Here is a 17,670-nt window from a genome sequence, read left to right as displayed (position 1 = left end):
TTTGTACGTAATGGACCCGTTCATTGCCTGTAAAGAAAAAGCCCAACCTTAAGTTCGTTGGAATGAATTGTAATGAGTGTGGTTATTTGAAATGGGGAAATGTCGGCTTTACTTGAGCGGAGGAGGGTGTGAATGTGACTCAGCTCTGCAGTGACAATTGTCATCAGATGGTGATGGGCGGTGGTGGATGAATGCATTCAGCTCCTGCAGTTGGGAGCACATGAGGGAATTTCCCCGCTGCTGAAAACAATTGTTGGCAACTGGTCCTGCAAATGGGGGAAGAAGAAAGGATGAAACCCTTTGAACAACTTGGGCTTAGATTTTTTTTTTTTTTGTGTGTGTGTGCTATTGCAGGGGTGTGTGTGGCCTGGTATGTCTCTAGGGTCATCCCCCATCACTTTTCTAAGCACAGGTCAGTCTTGCACAAGAGCACTTGCACCTTTATCTGCACAGATGGCAGCTGAAAATGGTCGTCTTTTAATCACTGAATCTGCATGGGCAACCTGTGCTTGTTATAAAAGCACCATTTCTAGGAAACAAGTACTAGGACAACTTGTCTGCATGTTATGGTGGGCTTCCCCTTATTCCGAAGCTGTTTTCTTTGTTGCTTGGAGGCTATTTAATTTGGGGGGTGTCAGTAGAACCGAGGGATAATGGAGATGATGAGATTATGGGGGAGAAGGAACCTTTTTGTGAGAAGTGTTGGAGACGGAATGGCAGAAGCAGTCTGGGAGAAACTACTTGTGTTTGCTATCCTCACCTGTTGAGGGCTTGCACAGCTCAAGTGTGTGATACTTGCCGTGGCTGATGGATGCAGCAGCTTGTGCTGCTCCAAAGTCATGCTCCAAATCTGCGTGCTCAATGCCGCCGTGTTTTCTGTCTTGCTTTGGAGGCTGGAACTGACTGCTGAATATCTGCTTCTGAGGTGTGTAGGAGAACTGTCCTGGTTCACAGTCTGAAATTTTTGTTGACTTACTGTGATGAAGTTAAAGCTTCCTCCTTGCTCCTGGGGAAAGGCCTGGTGGCTGGAAGTGCTCTGATTTCTGGCATAGGCATGGCTTGTTGTGTGGCCATAGGCATTTCACTTAATTCTTCTGTGCCTGTGTTTGCCAGGGTGTAAAATATGCGTGGTGCTTCCCTTCAAAGGCAAATTGAGACAGATTGATGTTTGTAAGGTATTCTGGTAGCTTCTGATAAGAGATAGCATTTGGTATGTGGTTGGTTTAAGTTCTTGTGTTAACATATACATGGTTCAAGAAGTATTCTGCTGATCCGAAAATAAATGTTTTGAGATATTCTTTGTAATGTTACGCTTCCAGGAATACTACAGAACACACTCTTTGGATGCCCTTTACAAATGTGAACCAAAGCTTACAGGCTGCTGTCCTCATTTTCAGCGCAGCGAGGTTTTGTGGAACGGTGAGCTGAGCTTATTCAACCAGGAGGTGATACGCTATTTTCAAATTGCTTTTGGTAACTCTGCTGTTCAGGTTTCAGTTGTCTGAGCAAACTTTCCTCTTGCTGATTCTGTGTCTGGCTTCAACTCTTACAAAACCCGCTGCAGTTGGAGTCTGGATCGCGCATCAGCATGAAATACTTGGCTTCAGCCTCTCTGCGTGCAGAGTTCAACTCGAGGCCTTCCAGATAATGAAGCTGGACTTGCTTTAGCTGCCTTCATGCTGAAAAGCATATTACACATTGTTTGACAGTTGCTGTGCTTTGGGGGAGCTAAACCTCAGTGCAGTTCAGCCATTGCAACACAGGGTGGCGGTGCCACTTAAAGGTCTGGTGGCCCAAAGGCTGGGATAATCTGGGTTTTTAGTTTGCTGTCTTCAGGGCTGTGTCCCTTTGGTGGGTCTGAATCACCTTGATCTGTGTGTGTCCGCTTCTCCTGAAGCCCCCTCCTCTGTGCTCCATAAGTCACCAGCCACCAAGCTGGCGTTTATGAGAGAGCTGGTGAGGAAGACTGACATCAGCAGTCATTCTGTAGGCTAAGAAGCCCCCAGAATTTCTGGCAATGGTTAAATCACCCCCATACCTGGCACACGTGACTTCAGTTTTTCAGTCTGTTAATCCCTGTTTTTGATCTTCCTCTTGGCTTAAATCTACTTTCTGGATCCTGCTGGCTGAACATCGACTTGGTGAGGACTTTAGCTGACTACATACTGATATGGCCATAACTTTGCACGGTGCTGCCTCTGAGGAGTGTGCGCATGTGTGTGGCTTGTTTTAACCAAGCTCTGTCCCAAGAGCAATCTTATTTCCCAAATTTCCCTGAGTGTCCCAGTCACCCTCCAGTTTTCCCATTGTCTTGAGTTTGTCTCTCTAACCCAGAGCTGTCATGACTCCTAAAACACATTGCCCTAAGGCCCTTTTAGGGATCACACAAGTTCAGGAGCAAAATGTTTCTTGGCGTCTTCTCTTAGTATTCTGTATTCCCCTGTAATTGAGTAGGGCCTTTGGGCACCTATGGGCTATCTTTGTTTCTTTCTCGGCTTTGGTAAGGTCAGTTTTGGTGTTGGCAGAGGTTTCTTCCTTCCAGTTCTTGGCCCTGGTGCTGTAGTTCTGTTTAGTGTCTGATGCATTAAGCTCTTGTTACTACATCTTGCATGGGATTTATTTTCTTTTTGCTTGTTTTTTTTTTTTTCTTACATACTAGCCTGAAAGAGATTTTAGAGCATGCTTCTGCATTACTATTTTACCCCTTCCTATGCCTCTGAGCCTGTGGCCTTTCTTCTGGGTGTCCTCTGCAGCTTGTGTGTCAGTTGAGTTGCAGGTCTCTGCTTGGGACTAAGCAGTCTGCTCTGCTATAGAAACATCCCGTATCCTGCAGCTCTCTCCTGAAGGAAAGCCTGTCAGGAGAACAACTCTCCCAGCCCGGCTCTTCCAGGCTCAGAAGACTGGCCTGACTTGGCTGAGTCTGTTCGAGTCATTTATCAGTCTGTGACCAGACAAGCAGGAGGAGCTGGGGAAGTGCCTACACGATCTCTCTTAGGCAAGGTTGAATCTATCTTGTTTCGAAAGGCAAGCCAGCCTGTGAAAATCAACACTACAAAAGAATTGCTGACAAATGCGCCTCCCACTGTTTTTGTTTTTGGTTTTTTTTTTTTTTTTTTTCGGTCTGCTCGTGGTGGTCACTTGAAGTAATCCTTCTGGAGGCCTTTATATAGGGTAGGTAGGGAGTCTGGATAACTGACCTCCCTCTATAAAGCTGTACAGAAAATCAACAGGATGTCCGATTCCAAGAAAAAATACATTCTAGATGATGTCTGTGCAGCATTTAAGAGGCTGGGTTTTGTTTTTTTCTGTTCTTTAACTGAATTATAACATGCTTTTAGGCAAGTTACTTGGTACTTGTGCCTCTGTTATCCAGCTCTGTGGAGCTCTTCCTTGTGTTGGAATTGCAAAGCCCTTGTGCAGTAACTAAGTTCAAATAAGTGTATGAAATAATGAAGGTGAAGACATGCTTTCAATCTTAAGCTTTTTATTAGTGAAATGCTTGATGGAAAATCACTCTCTGAATGTCTTCTGATGTTTTGTTGTACTAACCTGTTATAGCTGAGGCATGAATAAGTGAACTATATGCAAGAATAAGCAAGGCCACATCTCATCATCACTCCTTGTTGCTGTTCCTTCCAAGTGTTTAAAGGCGGTAATATTAGCTCCTTCCTCCCAAGCGGAAGGAAGGATGACCTGCCTAGACCCAGAGACCATTGTTGTGTGTGTGAAGAAACTGCAGAAAACCTGAAGTTTGTGAGAGTCTGAAAGGTGTGACAGGTTTTGTGGTTATCTCTACCATCACAGGAAGTCGACCAAGAGGGGTGAGAGATGCCAGCACTGGTTCTGTTGCCATCCCTGCTTCTACTGGCACCAGCTAAGTGGTGCCAGTACTTTTATTATCCTTGTTGCAAGACATTATAATAGTGGAGCTAATAGCCTTTAGCCCATGTTCCCAAAGTGATCCCTAAGCTAAAACTGGTCATGATACCTATGGGTTCCCTCTCAGGGTACCTGGATTTGTCTGCCTTTGTAATGTATTGGACAGAGATGTGGGAGTCTCAAAGGTGTTGACATCCTACAGCTTTCATGAAGGCAGATGGCCTGGTAGAGCAGAAGATGACTATAGATGAACAAAAAGATTAAGTTTGTGCCTCACTTGATGCTGGAGCATCCACATGGACAGTATAAATGTCCCATTCACAGGATGAGGTGGTTGATGCCTGCACCTTCCAAGACACTGAGGTCCGTTAACCATGTGAGAGGAGCCTGCAAGAAACAAGACTTGGTTGGCTCAAGTGTGAGTGTAATTACTTGAGTTTTGCTTTAAGCAGAGATGAAAACAGTGTGTTCGTCTGCTGAAATCTTGGACTCTTCTGAAATCTGCTGTGTTTGGGAAGAAGAGGAAGACGAGACTTAAGGAGCAGCACCCTGTTGTGAGAGGTGCTACAGGGTGAAGGTGTCTAGGTGCTGATGGATTCTGATAGTATCCTGTCCCTATAAGGTGATTAGCTAACAGTCTAAAAGCTAATCGTTCTTAAATGGCAAAATGGGGGAGGATGTTTGACTTACGAAAACAAACCCAGAAGCAAAGCATTTTGCCCATCACTGCTCTTGTGCAGGTATTGCAGGTTGTAGGGTTGCTGCTGTTACTTTTAAAGAGTAATTACCTGAACTAGTTAGTCTTAATTTATGGTGCCTACAGTTATTAATAGTGGTGTCCTCTGTTGGGCACAAATAAAGCGACTCCTGTAACTTGGGGTATTGCTGCCTGGTGGGCTTTCCTGGCATTTATAGAATAAAGGATAAAATACTCAATTTGATCCACCTGATAGTTCTTCTTTCACATGGGAATGGTACTGTCTAGACCTTTAGAGATAGCTTTCTCTTCGTGCCACATAAAACTATTTTATATAATTTATAAAGATATAGCCATTAAAATGTCAGTCTGATTAGAAACACTTTCTATTTTAATATTAAGCAATATTTTACTCTAACAACTTTATTTCTCTTTGGTAATATTTCTGTTTGGATAAGAACATCTGAAGGAATCTCTGTTAAACTGTCATCTGTTTTTTCATCAGCTTAACAGTTTGCTGGGCCCCTTTGAATGCTGAAATGTTTTTCTTTGGGGATTTTTTGGAGGTGAAGAAGGAAAGAAAAGCCTGGTGACTAATCTCTGTTGGTGAAAAATATTCACAGAATCTTAGAATACCTGAGGCTGCCTAGGACCTCTGGAGGTCATCTAGTCCCACCCCTCAAGTAGGATTGTCTACAGCGGATCACTCAGGACTGTGTCCAGTCTGGTTTTGGATACCTCCAGGGATGGAGACCCTGCAGCCTCTCTGGCCAACCTGTTCAAGTGTTTGATCACCCTCACAGTAAAAAAAAAAAAAAAGTTTGGCTTTTTTTTTCTTTTTTTCTTACATTTTTATGGAATTTTCTGTATGTTGTCTGTCACTGAGCACGAAGGCTCTGTCTTTACTATCCCAACCCCTGTGAGATATTTATATACACTGATAAAGAATTTCCCTCCTTCAGCCTTCTCTCGAGGCTGAGCAGTCCCATCTCTCTCAGCCTTTTCTTGTATGAGAGATGCTGCAGTCCCTTAATCATGCTAGTGGACCTTTACTGGGCTCTCTCCAGTAGCTCCATATCACTCTTGTACTGGGGAGCCAAGACCCAGGACCCAGGCCTCCAGATGTGTCTCACCAGAGCTGAATAGAGGGGAGGGGCCACTTCCCTCAACCTGCTGGCTAATGCTTTTCCTAACACAGCCCAGGAATCTGTTGGCTTTCTTTGCTGCAAGGGCACGCTGGTGGCTCATGGTCAACTTGGTGCCCAGCAGAACCCCAGGGCATTTTCTATTGAGCTGCTTTCTAGATGGTCAGCCCCAGATGTTGTGGTGCCTGGGGCTGGTTGTTCCTCCCCAGGACTTGGTATTCGTTGACCTTCATGAGGTTCCTGTTGGGCCATTTCTCCAGTCTACCCTGTTTCTTCTGAATGGTGACACAGCCTTCTAGTCTGTCAGTCGCTCCTTCCAGTTTTATATCACCTGCAGACTTGTCTCCACATCCATGTCATTAATGAAGAGGTTAAACAGTATTGGCCCCAATATTGACCCCTGGAGTTACACCACTACTCTAGATCATCTTCGTTTTGTTGCAAAATATTTGAGCAGCAGTCTGCTCTTTCCTAGTTTGGTTTAGCTGTGGAGTTTTGTCAGGGTAAGGAGAAGACTGTATGTACCCCTTTACATGGCAAGATGTATTTAAGGATGTACTGCACAGCATATCTGTATGCTGCAGAATGTAAATTTTCACTTTTGTGCCTATATTGAGCAAGACAATGTGTCTTGTTAGTGTATGCTGCACTGAACAGTGGCCAGCTTGGAAGATCCTAGATGGAGAGGATGACTCCTTCACTTCTTTTGCTTGTTTCTACCAATGGCTCTGGAAGCATGCGAACAAAAATATTATGCCTGCTTTCTGCTTTGAATTTGTCTGGCTTAAGATTGCTGTGATTTTATGCTATTAAGATTTTCTTCCCTGAATTAAACAGCTCCTTGGGACTCTTCCTTTTTTTTTTTTAAAAAAAAAAAAAGTGTATATACACTCACATCATAGTAATTAAATTGCTGCTCGGTCTGCCCCTGAATAAGCTAAGTGGGGAGATTTTTCAGTGTCCTGACACATCCAAGGTACTTTGTCCAGCCCAGGATCTTTTGTAGCCACTTTTTTGACTGGGACTTGCGTAGCTCTGGGACTTGCATATTCAGTGTTCTGGTGTTGGTATTTTTTTCACATCTGAGTTACCAAATAAAGGTAACCCACATTGTCATGGTTTCAGAAACCTTGGTTTCCCTTTTTAAAAAATCAGTGCTTCACCAAAGGTCAGAGTGAGAATCTACCGGAGACGGAGAGCAGATGACTCCATTGAGCTTTCTGTCTCTCGTTATAAATAATACATCTGATGTACATCTACTCCATTACTCTGAGCGTGTCCTCTCCCCGCAGCCCCTGCCTGTCATAAAGGATTAGACGTGCTGGAACACCATTTCAGGCGCAGGAGAAGGGAGATTAGAACATTTGTGGTGGCTTTATGTCCACATCCTTCAATTCTTGTGGGTTTGTGTCTGCCCCCTTATTTCGACACTCTTCCTAACAATAGTACATATGGTATAAACGTTCAGAAACTTCCTGCAAAGTAAGTGTGACTAGAGTGTATCATTAGATTTCTTCCTTTTTTAAACAGTGTTGTTTACAGGCATTGTAAAGATGATTCATCTCTGTCTAATGTTAACCAGCTTGGATGGGATGAAATTTATCTCGCTTGGTTCTAGCAAGCATTCCTATCCTACACATGGTGCAAATCAACTGTCCTTCCAACTTGAAAGAGATTGAGAGGGTAAGGCCTGCTGACGCATCGCTTTTGTTCTTGGGGGAATTGTTTCCATTGTGCTCACAAAAAGAGGAGGGAAGTTGAAAGCTCTGCTCGTGGCCAGTTCTCTCCATACTCGCCTCGGTTGGGGGCATTCGTGTTTGTTGTATTTGTTCTGGCTTGCCTGGCTTTGGGTTGCTCCTTACGTTTCCTGGCTCTTCTGGAGGCTGAAAGCTAATTTGTTCAAGCTCTCCCTCTTAACGTCTTTTATCGTGTGAAATTCGTTCTTTAATAGGGACATTATAACCACGTCGTTCCATTATATTTTCAATTAGGGTAATTATTCTTCATTTCCTTCAGAATCTTGTCTGGCACAGAATAGCTATATTCCACTCCGGAGATGGCTGTGGCTTTATGGTGGCTCTATTTTTTTCCAGTAATGTATAGCCTAAAAGTGCACTGTTGTCATAAGTGTGTGCTTAAGAAGGCTTTAGAGTATGTTATAACTAAAGACCTGATCTTTTACAAATGAAGGAAAAGGGAATTTGTCTGTTGCCGTCAGTGAAAGTTAAGTTGGGTTCTTTGAAATTCTTACAAAACCCTTGAAGGGTTTAGTGCCTGGGGCCAGAAACACCATTGCTTTCAGCTTCAGGGCTTAGTACAGCATTGGTTAAGATTGGGTGGTTTCCAAAGAGCTTCAGCTATTCTGTAGGTTGGACCTATAGAAAACAGGGCTTCAGGGGATTTCAAGAAGCTATCTACTCAGTCATCTCCCTATATGAGGAGGTATTTGGTCTGTCCAGCAGCAAATGCATCTAAGATGCTCCTGCTTGATGTTTTTCTAACTTATTCTTAGAAATGATCAATTTAAAGAGATTCTGTAACATGCCTTGATGATCCTTTTTGGATTTCTGCCACTCTTACAGTTAAAAAACTGTTGTAATGTTTAACCTAATTCTTCTGGGCAATTCAAGCCCATTACTATTTTTCCTCTCTTCAATAGACACAACTATTTGCATGGGAGTGAGAATCTGGGCCTCCTCTGGTAGTCATACATCCCAAATGTTGTTGCCTTTTAATCCAGCTTTCCTCCCTGAGGATGTTGCTGTTACTATGTCTCATGTACTCCGGGTGAGTTTGCCAGAGTAGGCATCTATAGTTAGAAAGAGGATGGGCTTTCAATTACAGCACTGCAGTTCAAAAGTGAGCAGCAGTTTGGGGATGAGGTTGAGATTTGTTGGCAAGGAGGGGTTTACTCATCCAAAACTTGTCATTGGAGTCCCAGACCTCAACCCTAGATCAGTTGGGACAACAGAGGCTTAAGGGAGGGTTAGTGACTCTCTCTTTATGACGTTTGTTGGTAGGTTTTGTTGGAATCTGTCATGCTGCCCCTGTTGAGTGGGTCCAGCTCAGCAGGGCTAGCTCAGCGTGTTCTGGTTTTTGTAGCAAATACGTGCTTTTATTTATTGAGCTCTCAAACCCCAACAGATGTGCCGTGAGCTTCTGGATCTGGATTCTGTTCCTAGAACTGGTCCTTGACCTGTTGTCTTGCCTAAAGTCACTTCACTTCCCTCCTCAACTGAAACACAGAGTGTAAAATGACTTTCTGATGAAGCTTTTGTGAAGCTTAGTTGAAAATTCATCTTCACTTTGAGACTCTTGTGCTTCAGTTATTATGTGTTATTTTGACTGCATGGGTCCAGAGGATGTGGTCAAGTATCTACCTGGAGAACAATGGAGAACTACAGGAGTAAAGTAAAAATGCAATAAATACATTCCTCCATTCCCAGTTTTATCTTTTGGGGAGGCCCTTACAAGTACATTCATCAAGTCAAATTGTTTGTGAGCATGTCTCCTACAGAATCATAGAATCATTTAGGTTGGAAGAGAACTTCCAACTGTAAACCTAACAGTGCCAAAGTCCACCACTAAACCATGCCCCGAAGTACCACATCTTTTAAATGCCTCCAGGGATGGTGACTCAACCACTTCCCTGGGCAGCCTGTTCTAGTGCTTGATAACCCTTTCAGTGAAGAAATTTTTCCTAATATCTAGTCCAAACTTCCCCTGGTGCAACGTGAGGCTGTTTCCTCTTGCCCTATCACTTTTTACTTGGGAAAAGAGACCAACCTCCACCTTGCTACAACCTCCTTTCAGGTTGTTGTAGAGAGCAATAAGTTCTCCCCTGACTCTCCTCTTCTCCAGGCTAAACAACCCCAGTTCTCTCAGCTGCTCCTCATAAGACTTGTTCTCTTGACCCTTCACCAGCTTCACTGCCCTTCTTTGGACACGCTTCAGAATCTCAATGTCTGTCTTGTAGTGAGGGACCCAAAACTGAACACAGTATTTGAGGTGCAGCCTCCTCAATGTGGAGTGTAGCGGGACAATCACTTCCCTAGTGCTGCTGGCTACACTATTTCTGATACGGGCCAGGATGCTATTGGCCTTCTTGCACACCTGAGCACACTGCTGGCTCATATTCAGCCAGTCGTCAACCAACACCCCCAGGTCCTTTTCTGCCGGGCAGCTTTCCGGTCACTCTTCCCAAGCCTGTAGTGCTGCATGGGCTTGTTGTGACCCAAGTGCAGGACCTGGCTGTGTTGAACCGCATACAGTTTGCCTTGGCCCATTGGTCCAACCTGTGAAGATCCCTCTGTAGAGCCTTCCTACCCTCAAGCAGGTCGACACTACTGCCTAACTTGCTGTTGTTTGCAAACTTATGGAGGGTGCATTCGATCCTCTCCTCCAGGTCGTTGATAAAGATGTTAAACAGAACTGGCCCCAATACTGAGCCCTGGGGAACACCACTTGTGACCGGCTGCCAACTGGAGTCAACTCCATTCACCACAACTCCTTGGGCCTGGCCGTCCAGGCAGTTTTTCACCCAGTGAAGAGTATGCTTGTCCAAGTCATGAGTAGCCAGTTTCTCCAGGAGAATGCTGTGGGAAATGGTGTCAAAGGCTTTATTGAAGTCTAGGTAAACAACATCCACAGCCTTTTCCTCGACCACTAAGTGTGTTACCTTGTCATAGAAGATCAGGTTAGTCAAGTAGGACCTGCCTTTCATGAACCCATGCTGACTGGGCCTGATTGCCTGGTTGTCCTGTATGTGCTGTGTGATGCCACTCAAGATGATCTGCTTCATAACCTTCCCTGGCACTGAGGTCAGACTGACAGGCCTGTAGTTCCTCAGATCCTCCTTGCGGTCCTTCTTGTAGATGGGCATCACATTTGCTAACCTCCAGTCAACTGGGACCTCCCTGGTTAGCCAGGACTGCTGATAAATGATGGAAAGTGGCTTGGTGAGCACTTCTACCAGCTCCCTTAGGATCTCTGCTTTTTAGGTCAGGTTCTGTTCAGAACTGTAGGTTCGTGACCTGACTCTTCTCAAACTGAACAAAAGGGCTTCTTGTACTTAAACCGAGCTAATGCATGTGGGGAGCGACTCAGCTACAGAAACAGAGGTACCTTGTGCCGCTTATGAGGCTGGAATGCGTCTTGTCTGGCCTCCAGCTGCCTCTCTGAAAAAGCACTGGTCCTTTGTACGTCCTATGCCAGGTTGACATGCCCTAGGCAGGTGTCCCAAAGGGTGCTAAGCATCTATATTTAGGCAACTGAAGCCTACATGTTTTCTAATCTGAGACTTAAATGTGAGTTTTTGAAAGCAGTTATTAGGCTGTAAATGAGAGTGAGCTTTCTCTAGCTCAGGGCTGTGCTGATGGGAGAAATTGGGTCAGCAAGATGCTTGTCTTTGCCAGAAGTCCCTGTTGCATAAAGTTTCCTTCTGGAGCCACTTGCGTGATTACGGCTAATCTGGTTTGACTAAATTGATCAAGGTCACATAAATGTTTAAAAGTAGCCTCACTGTTTTTGGGGTGCTGGTGGTGCGGGAGAGGGTATAAGGGCTGAAGCAGGAAGGCAGAAGTTCTTAGTGGGATTGGATTTTGAGCTGACAGAAAGCTATTTTCCGCTGCCAAAACTTTGTGCAGAGCGCAAATCTGTCTGCTATTGAAAGTCAGGAACTTCTCAACACAATGAATTGGCAGCAAAGAGCTGAATTGTGCCATCTTGTTCAACTTTTGCCTCCAAGTGAGACCGTGAGTTGACCTTGATAATGTACCATGTTCTTCCGCAAGAGGAAAGGAGCTGGAAGCTGGTGCTGCTGAGCACCGCATGCTGCCAGGCAGGGATGTCTGTGCCAAGTGCTGTTTGTCGCACACCGTACCACCCGTGGAGGTGATGGAGGCAGTGAAGCTGCTGCTTTGGTCTTAAAGACCACACGTGAGCAATGAGTAAGCCCGTGTGTCATGCTGGCTAATGTTGCTGCCCCAGTCCTCTTGTAAAGATGCTGGTACGCAGGCTTTGAGCATGGAAGTTATCAATCATGCTGCTGTCAATTTTAATGTGCTTTGTGTGGTATTATAATGCAGCCCTTTTAATATCATGCATGTCTTGAGAATTTGTTGTGCCTCTGTTGGATGTTATGACATATGACAGCATTGCTTCACAGCTGAAAGGATGGTCCAAGACTTAAAGCCAAGAACGCACTTGTTTAAACAATGCATAAGACAACAAAATGAATTTTGTTAGTAGGCAAAAACTTTTATTGGACAATAACACAGCAAGTATAGACATTAAAATTTTTCTGTGGTAATCTAATCTGCTTTTATAGGTGTGATGGCTAAAGTATTAATTCTTTAAAGTTTATAAAAAGGATATTCTGTTATCAGTAATCTGTTTGGGAGATCGCCTTTCTTCTTCAATGTCAAGTGTTTGTTTTCTCCTCTTTCTTGTGTTGCTGGTAGGGTAAATAGCACAACAGTAGAAGAGTGGTGTCCAGTAGAAAGTGCTTGTCTCCAAAACTGTCACCCTCATGCTGGAGATAGTCTTTATCTTGCAGGGCTCTGGGAATGGGGAATGAGGTGAGGCCAAACTGCAATCTTTTATATTCTCTGTGAAAAAGATGGGGAAATGATTGTGGTTTTTAACTTGATGTCATAGCTTTTATGTTGAATGGTGAGAGGGTATTAAAAGTTTTTTAAGATTGGGATAATTTGTACCAAAAATATTGGTGTCTTGTATCTAGTTTAGGAACCACTTCTTCCCCTCTTTTCTTTTTCCTGCAATACGTAGATATGTACCGAAACACAGAAGCTGTCCCTTTCTGGAATTTGGTCATTCAGGTGGACTTTTCAGTCCAGCAGTGGTTTTCTAGGGTGGTTTGTGCCTGTTGCCTTGTCCTGGTATTGTGGTCTTTTAAGTTTTTCATCACTACACTGATGTTGGGAGTGGTAGTGTCTTCTGTTCTGCAAATGAAATGTCTGGGCTCAGGTATGACTAGAACTCGCATATTGTGTGGTGCTGATAAAGGCTGTAATATAAAAGATATTTCCCAAAAGACAAGGATTTTACATATTAATAATATCCCTACTTTGTTTTCACACAATGCTTTTTGTTCTGTTTGCATGATACTATACCTACATAACCGCCTGTTGCTTGCAGTGGTGGCTTCCAGGGCGCTGCTGTGTCAGGTGCCTCTGCATCTGCATGATAAATCATGTTTTAATTTGGCTTTTTCTCAGTCTGTTTGGCTGTATTCTGTTAGTAGTCTAGATTTTATAGTGTATTTTTCTGGTGAGGCCAAAACAGCTCTTGTGTTTGGATGTAGGCGGCGTGAGGTTGGACCGATGCTCCCATCTGTGCTTTGCTCTGGTCTCTGGTAGTTCAGTATGGAATAGGGATAACAGCTGAGGTTCTGTAAGTTTCCAATTGTTTGATGCTGCTTTAAAAAAAAAAAAAAAATATCGCCAGAAGGTATTTTAACTGTTGCTGTATTACTCTACCAGCCCAGATTGGTCGTAGTGCCTGAAATCCTGAGGTCCCACAGCCCAGACCCCCTGACGCAGCATCAAATCCTCTTGCCATCCCTGAAGAAACATCTGTTCAACTTATTTTTAAACTCTGATGAATGGGGTTTCCAATGTCCCAGCGTAGTTTCTTCTAGGGCTTTGACTATCTTCAGTTGCATTTCATCACAAAATCTGCCCTAGTTCTTTGCAAATTGATCTGCTCTTGTCCTTCCCGTAACAGCTCTGTAGAACTCCTCGCCTTCCTCCCTCTTTTACATAGCAGAGGATTTCTTCCATGGCTCTGAGCTCCCCGTGTCCTCACCAGCCCTTTATCTTCAAATCTAAACCCAATTCCTTTGGTTTTTCATAGACCAATAAATAAGGTGCCATGACAGATTGCTGGTGTGGAGTTTGTGGTCTGTCTTGCCTCCCCTCTGATCCCAGTGTGCTGCTGATTTTGACCTTTCTTTGGACTACTACCATGTGCTTGCCGTTATTGACCTTCATCCTTCTTGACTTCTGGAAACACTCCCAGTTTCTCGAGGTCTTTGCTGCTTTCCAGAAGGCTTGTGACTTCCTTCACTCTGGTGTTACCAACATATTTCGAAAGTACAGCTTGCATTCTATTTTCCAATTTGCTAATAAAACCGCTGAAGAAAACCAAGCCCAGAACAAATGCATGTGGAAGCCCTGTTGAAAAGCTCCTTCTGGTTGAGGCCAGTCATTGACAAGTAACATAGTTTTTAGGATGGTTTCTGAGTAGCTTATGCATGTGGTTTATGGTAATTTTCTGTGCAGCGTGCCTCCTGGAGTGCTTGTGAGAATACCCACCGGGGCCATGCCAGAACCTTGCTAAAATCAAGGTGTTTCCAGCTATGAAATCAGGGTTATCCTGCCAAATATTACAGTGGTGCTCTTCAGAAACTGCTATGTTGTCTACTCTAGGACCTTGTGATAAAGTGGTATTGCTGATATTTTGCTGAACATTACAGTGATTGAAATGACTTCTATTGTAGACTGAAAAATACAATATTGTTGTGTGCAAGGTAAGTGGGTCTAGGCAGGAAAAGTACCTGTGGGAATGCTTTCTAAACTATAATAATGAAAAATACTTGTAATTAAACATGTTATACGTCTCCAAAAAGGAAAAAAGTTGCTTCTTTCTTTGTGACGTAAATGTAAACTTACGTGAGTGATATGGCAAAACAGAGTGGTCTTAAATGCTGTTTAATTAGCAGAATGAAAACAAGAAGCAACTTGTATGCTGAGATAATTTCAGGTGTAATACACAAAGTAAGTCCATGTGTCTTTGGAGTACGATTTGCTAATGCTGTGTCAGTTCATGGGTAAACTGTGTGAAGCACAAGCTGTGAACTCTGACAGTTAAGATATTAAAGTCAGAGTTAAGATATTAAACAGGTATTAGTCTTGCAAACTTTCTTTGACCTTTTTTCCATGGAGCTGTTGCACCACTCGAATTTTTTTTTTTTTGCATTGCTCAGTAGTTAATTTGTTTATTACAAAAGTTAGAATAAGATTAAACAAACTGCTAATGCTTTTATGTAGCTTAATGAGAAGAAAATGTTTCTGAGGGATTAAAACCACTACAGAAGTTTAAAGGGGGAAAAAATAAAATAAAATTGAAGTCCACAACAGACTCAGGAATTTGTTCCACTTATTAATTGAAAACAAAAGCAAGTCACTTCTGTTCCACTGTCCCCAGAATGTCCTCCTTGCATTGTTCCAGATCTCTTTCATTTCGTCCCCAGAGATTTCCCTCCTCTGTACTTTCAGCTGAATTTATTTAGGTTACTTCTGAGTCCCTGTCCTGCAGGCAGCTCTTACTGAGAATGAAGTTGCAGGGTCAGCCTCGCGGCTTGGCCTTCTCCGAGGCTGCCTGAAGCCCTCTTGTTAACCAGATGAGCGTGAGACGTAGGAAGGACCTGCAAAGCTAGTTCCTAAATATTTTCTAGCATTAACTTATACACGTGCAATAACTTTAAGCTCCTCTGGCATTTTTTCAGTGTGCATATGGTGCCTGGTATAGGACCTGCCAGCGTGAGAACAGCCAGATGAAGCATCTAAAGCATGGCTGGAGAGAAAGTAGGTTGTGTTCATGCTTGGTGGTAGGACCTGAGATGTCCTGCCTCTGACTGCGTTTTAGGGAGATTTGTAGCTGAGCTTATCTCCATTCTTCTCTTGGGTTGTATTCCCCAAACCTCTGCTCTTCCCCCAGTTTTTGCTCTTGTGCGTGATGAAGTGATGGAGAATGCAGTAGAGTATCCAGTGCAACGTGAGGGCTGAGTACAGGCAGAGTCAAGTGAGGCTCTGGGATGTGAGGGAGAGGATGAAGGTGTGAAAGGTTTACCATCAACATGTGCTTCTGCGTGAGCTTGCTTTCTGCCACTTGGAAAATGGAAAAGGCACGTGAGCATCTGACTGTGCCATAAGTCCACATCTGTGCCAACCCTGTTGTTAATGGTTTGGCCACTTGGTGTGGGCCAGGTGTGGTTGCCCCTGTTTTGGAGGATAAACTATGCAATAACGCAAGGCTGCAAACGGGACCTCCTGATGCGTTTGCCTGTTATGGCTTTCCTGGAAAGATTTTTCCAGTTGACCTTTTGAAAAAAATGAAGTGGATTTTTTTAATGAATGCAGAAATTGTGAAACTTAACAATACAATCCAAGAACTTTAAAAAGTCATCTTAAATGGTTTTGTTTAGTAAGTGTACTTAAAAAATGTAAACCAGACAGATCTGTCACTGAGCATAGTCTTCAATCGGAGAATTACAGCCTGCTCTGGAATTATAAGATAAATGCATGTGGGACAGACCACTCTTTCTCAGACTTTTTTAATCAAAAGGATTTTTGTGGGAGAGGCCTATTACTAAAGCTAGCTGACCAATTTTTTTTATAGCAAAGAAAAAAAAAAAAAAAGCAGCCTCAAGGATCATTTTCTATAGCATTGTCACAGTGCTTTGTTATTTACAACCAAGAAAATGAGCAGCCCAAAACAATTCTAATTTTTATTTTTGTTTTCCTTACTTTATTTTTGTATTGTGTGCTGTTGTGATTATTAGTGGGTGTAAATATACATGTAAGATTTTTTTTTTGTTTCTAGAAATTTTTTTTTTGTGCATCACCTTCTAATGTCCTCTGAATCACTAGTCGCTTCAAGATAGTTAACTGAAAATCCAGACCAGGCTATAATTAGTGTTTGAACTAGGAGAGATGTTACTACAAGCAGAGTGTATGTGCAGAAGAAGTAGAGTGGAGCAGCTGGAGAGACCTGTAGATCCAGAACAAGGCAGTGGGTGTCCCGAAGTGGGAAGTATAGTGCCCCAGATGTGATAATCCTGAAAAGGAAGAAATATGTAATGAGGGTGCTCAGTTGAGTGGATCAGATGAGAACCAGAGTTGGTCTTGGGAAAGCTGGCAATTGCTAGGTAGATAACAGTGCACAAATGTCAAGGGTATGGGATCACAAGGATAGTTTTCCAAGAGTGATGCTGTAGCTTGGGCAGTGGCAGAAACAGCCAAGGAAGGTGGATCCCTGCCAGAGCCAGGGAACCAAAGATGATGATGGTAGAGTTTGGGACTTGAGGGGTGTTTTAATGTGACTGCAGGGGATAGATTTGTTCTTCTTGCAATCAGACTGAGTCCTTACCTTGTTAATTTTGAGCTAAGAGTCACGGCATAGTCACTATAGCCTGCTTGTGTGATGGTGTTCAACACAGAGCAAGAACTTGATATCCCGTAAGTTTGGAGTTGACATCCTGTAAATTCAGAATGCGTTGAGGTTTGGTCTGAGACTCGCTTGGCTGTTGCCTGTTTGCTTGTGTTTTAAGGGGAGGATGGAAGTTAAGGGTGCTGGTTCTGCATTGGAAGGAGGGTTGTGGATGAATAGGAGAGCTCACAAGGGAAGATACAGAGTCTGTTTGAATATAAGGTTAGAGCTGACCATTAAGATGCTGAGGTCTCATTGCTGCTTGTCACCAACTTGGTGGGGTTTTTTTGGGGTTTTTTGTTTGTTTGTTTTTTACACTAGAGTTTGGCTAAAAAAACATAATAAGAGGATTTTAGTCATTGGCCCTTTAAGTCTTAGGTTAGCCATCTCCAAAGGAAACTTTGCCTAGAGTTTGTATGTAATTTTGAGATTTTTTTTTTCTTTCCCCCATTGATAGATGCCTCTGTAAATGCCGATGGTATTTTCCTTTGAATGCAAACACATTTATTTGGGGCCCATAATTACTGTGGTGGTTTTTTTTTTTTTAAATTTATGCTTGAATGAAAACATAACTTGTCTAGCCTTATTTTCTCATTGTATATGAGTTATTTTTGAGTTAGGAGTTCATTAGAGTGGGGGTGACTGGTTCAGTTTCATGAGACCCTGCAAAGACGCTGTGCAGCACTAGATGGCACTCTGTCTCCAACTTTCATGTTT

Source organism: Charadrius vociferus, unplaced genomic scaffold, assembly GCF_000708025.1.
Source record: "Charadrius vociferus isolate BGI_N301 unplaced genomic scaffold, ASM70802v2 scaffold502, whole genome shotgun sequence".
NCBI lineage: Eukaryota > Metazoa > Chordata > Aves > Charadriiformes > Charadriidae > Charadrius > Charadrius vociferus.
Note: the sequence above shows the minus strand (reverse complement) of the source record.